At 39.0% G+C, this 11,994-nt stretch overlaps 1 long non-coding RNA gene across 1 annotated transcript in view; it reads right to left on the bottom strand.

Moving 5' to 3' along the window:
• Nucleotides 1-8,651: 8,651 nt before the first annotated feature.
• The window catches only part of LOC137229472 (uncharacterized), a 28,985-nt gene continuing 25,642 nt past the window's right edge, over nt 8,652-11,994 (bottom strand). The window contains exons 4-5 of the long non-coding RNA XR_010945699.1: nt 10,574-10,671; nt 8,652-8,796 (exon numbers count right to left, since the gene is read on the bottom strand). This is a non-coding gene — a long non-coding RNA (uncharacterized lncRNA). The remainder of the gene's footprint in view (nt 8,797-10,573; nt 10,672-11,994) is intronic.

The raw sequence follows: 11,994 nt of genomic DNA, 5'->3' as shown, positions 1-11,994 counted from the left end.
GCTCTAGGCAGATTTCTGAGGTCGTGAGGGTGCAGTGTAAACAAAGACACATTTCTGCCCTAGGGTGCCTATTCTACTGGGAAGAAAATGCAAAATTATTTTTCCAGGTGATAAGTGTCAGGGGGAAAACTGCACTGAGGGAAACAATGTACAGTCATCTCTCAGTAGCTTCAGGGGATTGGTTCCAGGAGACTCCGCAGATATCAAAATCCACAGATGCTCAAGTCCCTTATATAAAAGGGGCTCATACCGTTGGCCCTCCACATCCGTGGGTTTCACATCCACACAGAGGGCCATCTGTAGTGGGTCTCGATGAGTCCATAGAAGTGAATCTGAAGTGTGGTTGGTAGGGGCCCAATGAAGGAATGAATTCCGAACAATATGAGAAGCAGCTGGTCATGCAGAAACTAAGGGGATAGTCTTCCCGAGAGAGACAGAGACAGAGAGAGAACATTCAAAGGGCCCGACATGAATGTAGATCAGTCATGTTACAAAAATGAAAGTTAGTCTAGCAGGACAAGAGCATTTTAACCATGAGCATTAATGATAGAGGTTATTGAGGCTCAGAGGCTTCATACCTATGGAGATGAAAATAAAGAGTAAATTTCCTATGGGCTACAAATGGAGCATGTTAGATAATAATGTGACCTGAAGATCACTCTGGCAGCTGTGCAGGGACTGTGGGGACAGTCAGGAACTCGTGGTATCCAGGCCAAATCCCAGAGGCATGGGATAAGGTAATAGCAATAGGGCAGAAGAAAAAGTGCAGGTTTAGGATTATGTTTCCAAGTTCGAATCATCAGGCTTTAGTGAAGGATTGGAAGCGGAGGGAGAGGGGAACAGAAGAGACTTCCTCATGTCAGTAAAATGCACCTTCATCCTCTCACTCAGTAGCACCATGCTGTTCCCCCTCCCTGAGGCCATGCTTCCCCACTCTCTTCCTGCTTTTCCTCTGTTCCTCATCTTCCTCAGTCCCTGTGCTGAAGATTGGGCTGGGGTCAGAGGGAGCTGGTGGCCCTGAAGCTTAGATGTAGCTTTTCCCTCCTGGGAGGCAGGAGGATTCAAAGCAGAGCAAGGAGGATTCTGTGCTCTGTGACGACAAAGCCGTGGCTTGGCGCCCACCACCCTCTGTGATAGACACTCAAGATCTGGCTGCACTGAACCTGAGGCCAGCACTACAGTGGCCACTATTAGAGAAGTTAATTGTTCACGTCAGCATGTTCCAAGGACACGTTCCTTGGAGTCCACTTCTCTTCCCTAAGCCTCCATTTCTAACTTTGTAAAATGCTCGTAATAGTACCAAATCTCAAGGAAGTCTTGGAGGAGTGAAAGCAGTTAGTGGTTGTAACACACTTTGTAAGGTACAGCATGAAGTGAAAGGGCCGTTCACATTGTTATTGTTTCTACTTCATGTTTTAACATCAGGAGCAGATCCCTCTGTGTGGGTACGAAGCACGTTGCCTCAAGTGACCCTCAGATCAGGGAGAGAAGGCCCCAGGGTCAGGTCAGGAGGTGTGAGAGGAGAGCAATCTGATCTAAAGCTCCTGATTTCTTTTTGCCTAGGTTGAGATTTTAGGCACTGTTTCCATTTGAATCACATAAAGGAGTGAGACTGTGACCACATGGATGGACTTAGAGGGTATCATCCTTGGTGAGATAAGTCAGACAGAGAAAGACAAATGCTGTATGATTTCACTTATATGTGGAACCTACAAAACAAAACAAATGAACAAGAATAACAAAATAGAAACAGAGTCATTGGTACAGATAACAAACAGGTGCTTGCCAGAGGGAAGCAGGATAAGGGAATGAAAGAAATAGGTGAGGGAAATTAAGATGTAAAAACTTCCAGTTATGAAACAAATGAGTCACAGGTATACATGTACAGTGTGGGGGAATATAGTCAATAATTATGTAATATCTTTGGTAACAGATGACAACCAGATGTCATGGTGTTCATTTTGAAAGGTATAGAAATACTGAATCACTCTGCTATGTACCAGGAACTAACATAGTATTGTAGGTCAATTATACTTCAAAAACAAACAAACAAACAAAACAAACTCATAGAAAAAGAGATCAGATTTGTGGTTACCAGAGGTGGGGGATGAGAGGGAGGGGGAATTGGATAAAGAGAGTCAAACTTCCAGTTATAAGATAAATAAGCACTAGGGATGTGATGTACAACATTTTAAATGCAATCAACACTGCTGTATGTTATATATGAAAATTGTTAAGAGAATAAATCCTAAGAGTTCTCATCACAAGGAAAAAATTATTTCCCAATTCTTTAGTTTTGTATCTATATGAGATGATGAAGGTTCACTAAATTTATGGTGCTAATTACTTCATTATGTTTGTAAGTCAAATCGTTATGCTGTACACCTTAAACTTATACAGTGCTGTATGTCAATTATATCTCAGTAAAACTGGAAGAAAAAAAAAAGAGAGTGAGGCAATGAGTAGGGAAGGGAGCACAGAAATTCTGTTCCCATCCCCAAGTCAAATTATCTATGAAAAATAGCCTTTTTTTGAAACTAAAACTTTACTTACGTTATTAAATTTGCTTCCTAAAATGCACAGAGAAATGTGACACAGTTAACTGTTATTCATGTCTCAAGTCTGAGTTATAATAATAACATAAGAACAATGCCTAGGTAGCTCCCATCAGGAAACTTGCATAAGCCTCTTAGATAGCCTCATTCACCAGAGGGCAGACAGCAGAAGCAAGAAGAGCTACAATCCTGCAGCCTATGGAACAAAAACCACATTCACAAAAAGATAGGCAAGATGAAGAGGCAGGGGGCTATGTACCAGATGAAGGAACAAGATAAAACCCCAGAAAAACAACTAAATGAAGTGGAGATAGGCAAACTTCCAGAAAAACAATTCAGAAAAACAATAGTGAAGATGACCCAGGACCTCGGAAAAAGAATGGAGGCAGGGCTTCCCTGGTGGCGCAGTGGTTAAGAATCTGCCTGCCAATGCAAGGGACACGGGTTCAAGCCCTGGTCCGGGAAGATCCCACACGCCGCGGAGCAACTAAGCCCGTGTGCCACAGCTACTGAGCCTGCGCTCTAGAGCCTGCAAGCCACAACTACTGAGCCCATGCACCACAACTACTGAAGCCTGCGTGCCTAGAGCCTGTGCTCCCAACAAGAGAAGCCACGACAATGAGGAGCCCATGCACCGCAACGAAGAGTAGCCCCTGCTCACAACTAGAGAAAGCCCGCACACAGCAAGGAAGACCCAACGCAGACAAAAATAAAAACAAATAAATAAATAAATAAATTTATTTAAAAAAAAAAAGAATGGAGGCAAAGATCGAGACGATACAAGAAATGTTTAACAAAGACCTAGGAGAATTAAAGAACAAACAAACAGAGATGAACAATACAATAACTGAAATGAAAACTACACTAGAAGGAATCAATAGCAGAATAACTGAGGCAGAAGAATGGATAAGTGACCTGAAGACAGAATGATGGAATTCACTGCTGTGGAACAGAATAAAGAAAAAAGAATGAAAAGAAATGAAGACAGCCTAAGAGACCTCTGGGACAACAATAAACGCAAAAACATTCACATTCTAGGGGTCCCAGAAGGAGAAGAGAGAAGGACCCGAGAAAATATTTGAAGAGATTATAGTCGAAAACTTCCCTAACATGGCAAAGGAAATAGCCACCCAAGTCCAGGAAGAGCAACGAGTCCCATACAGGATAAACCCAAGGAAAAACACGCCGAGACACATAGTAATCAAACTGGCAAAAATTAAAGACAAAGAAAAATTATTGAAAACAGCAAGGGAAAAATGACAAATTACATACAAGGGAACTCCCATAAGGTTAACAGCGGATTTCTTAGCAGAAACTCTACAAGCCAGAAGGGAGTGGCATGATATACTTAAAGTGATGAAAGGGAAGAACCTACAACCAAGATTACTCTACGTGGCAAGGATCTCTTTCAGATTTACAAACAAACAAAAGCTAAGAGAATTCAGCACCACCAAACCAGCTCTATAACAAATGCTAAAGGAACTTCTCTAAGTGGGAAACAGAAGAGAAGAAAAGGACCTACGAAAACAAGCCCAAAACAATTAAGAAAATGGTCATAGGAACATACATATTGATAATTACCTTAAACGTGAATGGATTAAATGCTCCAACCAAAAGACACAGGCTTGCTGAATGGATACAAAAACAAGACCCATATATATGCTGTCTACAAGAGACCCACATCAGACCTAGGGACACATACAGACTGAAAGTGAGGGGATGGAAAGAGATATTCCATGCAAATGGAAATCAAAAGAAAGCTGGAGTAGCAATACTCATATCAGATAAAATAGACTTTAAGATAAAGAATGTTACAAGAGACAAGGAAGGACACTACATAATGATCAAGGGATCAACCCGAGAAGAATATATAACAATTATAAATATATATGCACCCAACATAGGAGAACCTCAATACATAAGGCAACTGCTAACAGCTATAAAAGAGGAAATCGACAGTAACACAATAATAGTGGAGGACTTTAACACCTCACTTACACCGATGGACAGATCATCCAAAATGAAAATAAATAAGGAAAAACAAGCTTTAAATGACACAATAGACCAGATAGATTTCATTGATATTTATAGGACATTCCATCCAAAAACAACAGATTACACTTTCTTCTCAAGTACACATGGAACATTCTCCAGGATAGATCACATCTTGGGTCACAAATCAAGCTTCAGTAAATTTAAGAAAATTGAAATCATGTCAAGCATCTTTTCTGACCATAACACTATGAGATTAGAAATGAATTACAGGGAAAAAACGTTAAAAAAACCACAGACGCATGGAGGCTAAACAATATGTTACTAAATAACCAAGAGATCACTGAAGAAATCAAAGAGGAAATAAAAAAATACCTAGAGACAAATGAATGAAAACACGACGATCCAAAACCTGTGGGATGCAGCAAAAGCAGTTCTAAGAGGGAAGTTTATAGCTATACAAGCCTACCTCAAGTATCAAGAAAAATCTCAAATAAACAACCTAACCTTACACGTAAAGGAACTAGAGAAAGAAGAACAAACAAAACCCAAAGTTAGCAGAAGGAAGGAAATCATAAAGATCAGAGAAGAAATAAAGGAAATAGAAATAAAGGAAACAATAGCAAAGATCAATAAAACTAAAAGCTGGTTCCTTGAGAAGATAAACAAAAATGATAAACCATTAGCCAGACTCATCAAGAAAAAGAGGGAGAGGACTCAAATCAATAAAATTAGAAATGAAAAAGGAGAAGTTACAACAGACACCACAGAAATACAAACCATCCTAAGAGACTACTACAAGCAACTCTAGGCCAATAAAATGGACAACTTGAAAGAAATGGACAAATTCTTAGAAAGGTATAACCTTCCAAGACTGAACCAGGAAGAAATAGAAAATATGAACAGACCAATCACAAGTAATGAAACTGAAACTGTGAATAAAAATCTTCCAACAAACAAATTCCAGGACCAGATGGCTTCACAGGTGAATTCTATCAGATGGCTTCACAGGTGAATTCTTCTCAAACATTTAGAGAAGAGCTAACACCCATTCTTCTGAAGCTCTTCCAAAAAATTGCGGAGGAAGGAACACTCCCAAACTCATTCTATGAGGCCACCATCACCCTGATACCAAAAGCAGACAAAGATACTACAAAAAAAGAAAATTACAGACCAATATCACTGATGAATATAGATGCAAAAATTCTCAAGAAAATACTAGCAAACAGAATCCAACAACACATTAAAAGGATCATACACCATGATCAAGTGGGATTTATCCCAGGGATGCAAGAATTCTTCAATATACGCAAACCAGTCAATGTGATGCACCATGTTAACAAATTGAAGAATAAAAACCATATGATCATCTCAATAGGCGCAGAAAACTTTTGACAAAATTCAACACACTTTTATGATAAAAACTCTCCAGAAAGTGAGCATAGAGGGAACCTACCTCAACATAATAAAGGCCATATATGACAAACCCACAGCAAACATCATTCTCAACACTGAAAAACTGAAAGCATTTCCTCTAAGATCAGGAAGAAGACAAGGTTGTCCACTCTCACCACTATTATTCAACATAGTTTTGGAATTCCTAGCCACTGCAATCAGAGAAGAAAAAGAAATAAAAGGAATACAAATTGGAAAAGAAGAAGTAAAACTGTCACTGTTTGCAGATGACATGATATTATACATAGAGAATCCTAAATATGCCACCAGAAAACTACTAGAGCGATTCAATGAATTTGGTAAAGTTGCAGGATACAAAATTAATGCACAGAAATCTCTTGAATTCCTATACACTAATGATGAAAAATCTGAAAGAGAAATTAAGGAAACATTCCCATTTACCACTGCAACAAAAAGAATAAAATACCTAGGAATAAACCTACCTATGGAGACAAAAGACCTGCATGCAGAAAACTATAAGACACTGATGAAAGAAATTAAAGATGATACCAACAGATGGAGAGATATACCGTGTTCTTGGATTGGAAGAATCAACGTTGTGAAGATGACTATACTACCCAAAGCAAACTACAGATTGAATGCAATCCCTATCAAACTACCGATGGCATTTTTTATGGACCTAGAACAAAAAAATCTTAAAATTTGTATGGAGACACAAAAGACCCCGAATAGCCAAAGCAGTCTTGAGGGAGAAAAACGGAGCTGGAGGAAGCAGACTCCCTGACTTCAGACTATACTATAAAGCTACAGTAATCAAGAGAATATGGTACTGGCACAAAAACAGAAACATAGATCAATGGAACAGGATAGAAAGCCCAGAGATAAACACACGCACCTATGGTCAACTAATCTATGACAAAAGAGGCAAGGATATACAATGGAGAAAAGACAGTCTCTTCAATAAGTGGTGCTGGGAAAACTGGACAGCTACATGTAAAAGAATGAAATTAGAACACTCCCTAACACCATACACAAAAATAAACTCAAAATGGATTAGAGACCTAAATGTAAGACCAGACACTATAAAACCCTTAGAGGAAAACACAGGAAGAACACTCTTTGACATAAATCACAGCAAGATCTTTTTTGATCCACCTCCTAGAGTAATGGCAATAAAGACAAAAATAAACAAATGGGACCTAATGAAACGTCAAAGCTTTTGCACAGCAGAGGAAACCATAAACAAGATGAAAAGACAACCCTCAGAATGGGAGAAAATATTTGCAAACGAAGCAAGTGACAAAGGATTAATCTCCAAAATATATAAACAGCTCATGCAGCTCAATATTAAAAAAACAAACAACCCAATCCTAAAATGGGCAGAAGACCTAAATAGACATTTCTCCAAAGAAGACATACAGATGGCCAAGAAGCACATGAAAAGATCCTCCACATCACTAATTATTAGAGAAATGCAAATCAAAACTACAATGAGGTATCACCTCACACCAGTAAGCATGGGCATCATCAGAAAATCTACAAACAACAATTGCTGGAGAGGGTGTGGTGAAAAGGGAACCCTCTTGCACTGTTGGTGGGAATGTAAATTGATACGGCAACTATGGAGAACAGTATGGAGGTTCCTTAAAAAACTAAACATAGAATTACCATATGATCCAGCAATCCCACTACTGGGCATATACCTAGAGGAAACCATATTTCAAAAAGACACATGCACCCCAATGTTCATTGCAGCACTATTTACAATAGCCAGGTCATGGAGGCAGCCTAAATGCCCAATGACAGACGAATGGATAAAGAAGATGTGCATATATACAATGGAATATTACTCAGCCGTAAAAAGGAACGAAATTGGGTCATTTGTTGAGACGTGGATGGATCTAGAGACTGTCATACAGAATGAAGTAAGTCAGAAAGAGAAAAACATTGTATATTAACGCATATATGTGGAATCTAGCAAAATGGTACAGATGAACCAGCTTGCAGGGCAGGAAATAGAGACACAGATGTAGAGAACAAATGTATGGACACCAAGCGGGGAAAGCGGCGGGGGGGTGGGGGTGGGGGTGGGATGAATTGGGCGATTGGGATTGGCATGTATACACTGAAGTGTATAAAATTGATGACTAATAAGAACCTGCTGTATAAAAAAGATAAATAAAATAAAATTTAAAAATTAAAAAAAAAGAACAATGCCTACTTCAAAATTCTCAGTATTTCAAAGGTATATTGGATTCAGAATTGGTGACATGAGAGACATTAGTGAATGGGTGTAGCAGGGTGATTTCAATGGACAACAGGAACACCGAGTAGATCAAATCGTTCACACATTCTCACTGAGTTAGAAAATACGACCCATGGCGCACCATCTGGACATTACCAAATCTGGCAAAAGACATCAGGACCCACCTATATCAGGCCAGTGCACTTCTGAACTTACCAGAAATTCAGTCTCACCTGTGAGGTGAAATTTGTCTGGAGGGGAGTCAAGAACCTAGGACACAGCTAATAATGAGAAACAACAAATTCTTCATTTGCTCTCTTACAAAATGCGAGAGCCATTTGCCACAATCCTTTCATCATGAGCAGTTATCTAAAAAACAAAGAGATTCAAAACCAAGTGGAGGATTAAATTAATTCATTTATTCATCTATTTGAATATCCTCTACACTTTCCCGTGGATTTTGACCGGCTTGTGACCCACAGGGTCTTCCACAGCTCTGATAGTTTCAGGAGCTCCTCCAGCCACAACGGTGTGCCGAATCCCCTTCCTTCCACAAGTACTTGGCCTTGCTGATGATGTCCTAACAATCTGCAAGAACAGTTAAACTGTCCTGAGAAATAACGGGCTGTTATGGCTTAATGTGCAGCTTATCAGAACTCAGATGATGAAAAGAGAACCAAAGTTTCTCTCTCTTTCTCCATTTCCATCTCTCCTAGATCTTGGTGCACATTTCAGGCAAATTTCTCTCACATTTTTGTAAGGTAACTGCAACAACTCCAAACCATATACCCTCTCAGGAATAAGTTCAGCAGAGGATGGCCCTGTCTTCATACGCCAACATTCCCATCAAACATATCTGATTGTGTTAAGGGTTGATCTCAGAATCAACAACTGTGACCTAAGAAATGAGAGATGCATGCACTGATCAGGTCAAGTATGGTTCGAGGAACCTGGTGCTCCCACAAACCCTTTCACAGTATCTATTAGGTTCTTACCTTTCAAACCACATATCTATGTGAGGCCAGGTTCTCTTTACATAGTTTAGCAAAACAACATAGCACAATGGATGAATGCAAAAGCAGATGTGAGAATCCAGCTGTCAATATAGAGTCAGCCATTAAAGAAAATGTGAAACAACGGCATTCTTCTTATTACTGTTTTTTGTTTTAGAAAATAAGTTTTTTGAAAAATATATAATATATATCAACATTTAATGATTCAATATTGTTATTAGGTGATTTTTGAATTAATTACTAAGCATTCTAAAATTTCTTGGTTCAAATTTCTAACACGGTAAATATAAATAGGTATAATCAACATAAACAAAAGTTCTTTGCTGTTCTCAACTTTTAGAGTGTAAAGTGATACTGAGAGCAAAAACTCTTAGTCTTGCTGCTACGGAATATTGGGCAGAGGTCGGGGTGTGTGGTCGAGGTGAGGTTGTCCCATACTGAAACCTGGGTTCATACCCACCCTGCTGCTCTCCTTTGACATTTTGTGAGGCCAGAAATCCAATCATGCTTTTTCTGGTATCAAGCTATTATTCTAGGCAGTGGATATTGGTCATAGCCAACCAATATATACAACGTTGTATTTGGTCACTCATCATGACCTCCGCAGAGTCTCAGAATGGGGATTGTTTTACTGAGAGGTCAGATGAGGTTGAATTCAGTGGGCACTTTCCATGGTCTTTATTAAGACTCCTGAGAAGAAACTAAGGCACTGTGGTGATCACCAATACCTAATCTTTGTGTTCCACTCAGTCACAAAGTGAATCTTGCCTATGCCCTTGTTCATTTAGAAAACTGCAGAGTTTGGGAGCTCAGGAGTCAGCACTTCCAAATCTTTCTTCAGGTGTTTCTGTTGTAACCTGTCCCCAGCCTGGCATTTGGGACTCACTTGAACTGATCCTGACTTCAGAAGCCTATGATGGAAATTGATAGTGTCTCGATATTGGGGCTATTCCAAGGTGAGAGGAAGTGGAGGTACCATTTGCCTTGGGAGCCCAAGACAACTCCAGCTACAAATACTTCTAATCATGCACCTATATCCTAGGATAAACCTGTGTTAACTTGACCCAGTCATCACCTGAGTGCACACAACTGACCTACCTGTCATTGTGACATTTTCCCGTTGAATAAAGGGAGAAATGATCAAAGGTTTTGGCTGAGACCCATTACATGGAATAAAAGGCCTCAGTACATTGCTACATCCCTTGTGCCTAGAATAGTACCTGGTACCGATCAGATGTTAAGTAAAGTGTTTGAATGAATGAAGACACATAGATCATATCAACTTTTCATTTTTGCATAATAAATTAATGAAAAGTTAGCAGCTTAAAAACAACATATAATTATTAGCTCACGGTTTTTGTGGATCAGGAATCCAGGCACAGTTTTTCTGGGTCCTCCACTCAGGGTCTCACAGGCTGCCATCAAAGCGTTGGCCACGCCGCATTCTCAACTAAAGGGTTGATTAACAGAGAATCTATTCCCAAATTCATTCCGATTGTTGGAAGCCATCAGGGTCCTTAGACCACACTTTGACAACTGCTTTACTAGAGTGCAAGTATTATACTATATGTTATTGCAAATATCCAAAAAGAAACACACGTTTACCTATATTAAGGAGGAATAGCAGAGGCTAATGAAACAACTGAACAGAAAGTATCTATGCCATGGTAAAACCATTTAACTCAGGTACTCAAAAGTATCACATAATAATTATACATATAATATATATATTTATATATTATTATATATATAATAATTATACATATAATATATATAATATATATAGTATATATTATATTATATATATAATATGTGATCAATTAAAATGGCAAAAAATAATTTTATTACTTGTGTTTATAAATATAGCTTCTGCATGAAGGGAAAATAACAAGGGTCCTTGGGGGTATAAAAGGTGAGAGAACCATTAGAATGGAGATTCACATTCTATAAATACATTTTATTAAGGAAACATTATTACCTAGGAAACAAAACCCTGACATACCTGATGAAGCAGGTATTTCAGCCTGGATGATATGCCCATCTTAGACAAGAGACTCAAAGTCCACCTGAATGGATGAAACTTACCTTAAACCTACTATGCATCCTGCCTCCTTCTAAGAAGCAGCCAACAATGTAGGAGAACATCACGCTTTGAAGGAGTCACTTGTGGCTCTGCTTCTACCTGCTATTACGTTCACTCTTTGGGCCTCAGTATAACCTCTAAAATGGGGATAATTGTACCTGCCTTCTGGGCTATTATGAGGGTCAGTTTAAATACAGAAATTGTTTTACAAATGAGAACTTTCAATTTGCTCTAGAATATGTTCAGTGTGAATATAAAAGTAAGTTAGTTATCTATCTTGGCATCTTCGTTTGTCCTCCATATATAAACATGGTTATTATTTTAACCCTCTCCAGTATTAAAAGACCAAAGTTTGATCCAATTGATACTGACTCCTCAGAGTCCTGTTACAAGAAAAAATAACTGAGTTGTGCTGAAAATGTTCACTTTCCCTAGGCTTCATTAGATCCAGTGACACCATGTGCATCTGGAAGGCTTTTCTGTTGTCAGGCCACAGCATTCCCCACCCTCCACCCATGCAGGAGCTTCAGCACATAAGGCCCTAGGAAGCCCGTGACAAGTATATGGGGTGACTTGCCAATAGCACATGCACTATAAGTAAACACATGGTGCTTAATGTTGCTGCTTTGTTCCACTATAATCATTCCAACTTGTTTATACTAGTAAAAGTTTGGAAACAAAGAGAATATC

The sequence above is a fragment of the Pseudorca crassidens genome, chromosome 1 (genome assembly GCF_039906515.1).
Source record: "Pseudorca crassidens isolate mPseCra1 chromosome 1, mPseCra1.hap1, whole genome shotgun sequence".
Lineage (NCBI taxonomy): Eukaryota > Metazoa > Chordata > Mammalia > Artiodactyla > Delphinidae > Pseudorca > Pseudorca crassidens.
Note: the sequence above shows the minus strand (reverse complement) of the source record. Positions and strands in the feature narration are given on the sequence as shown.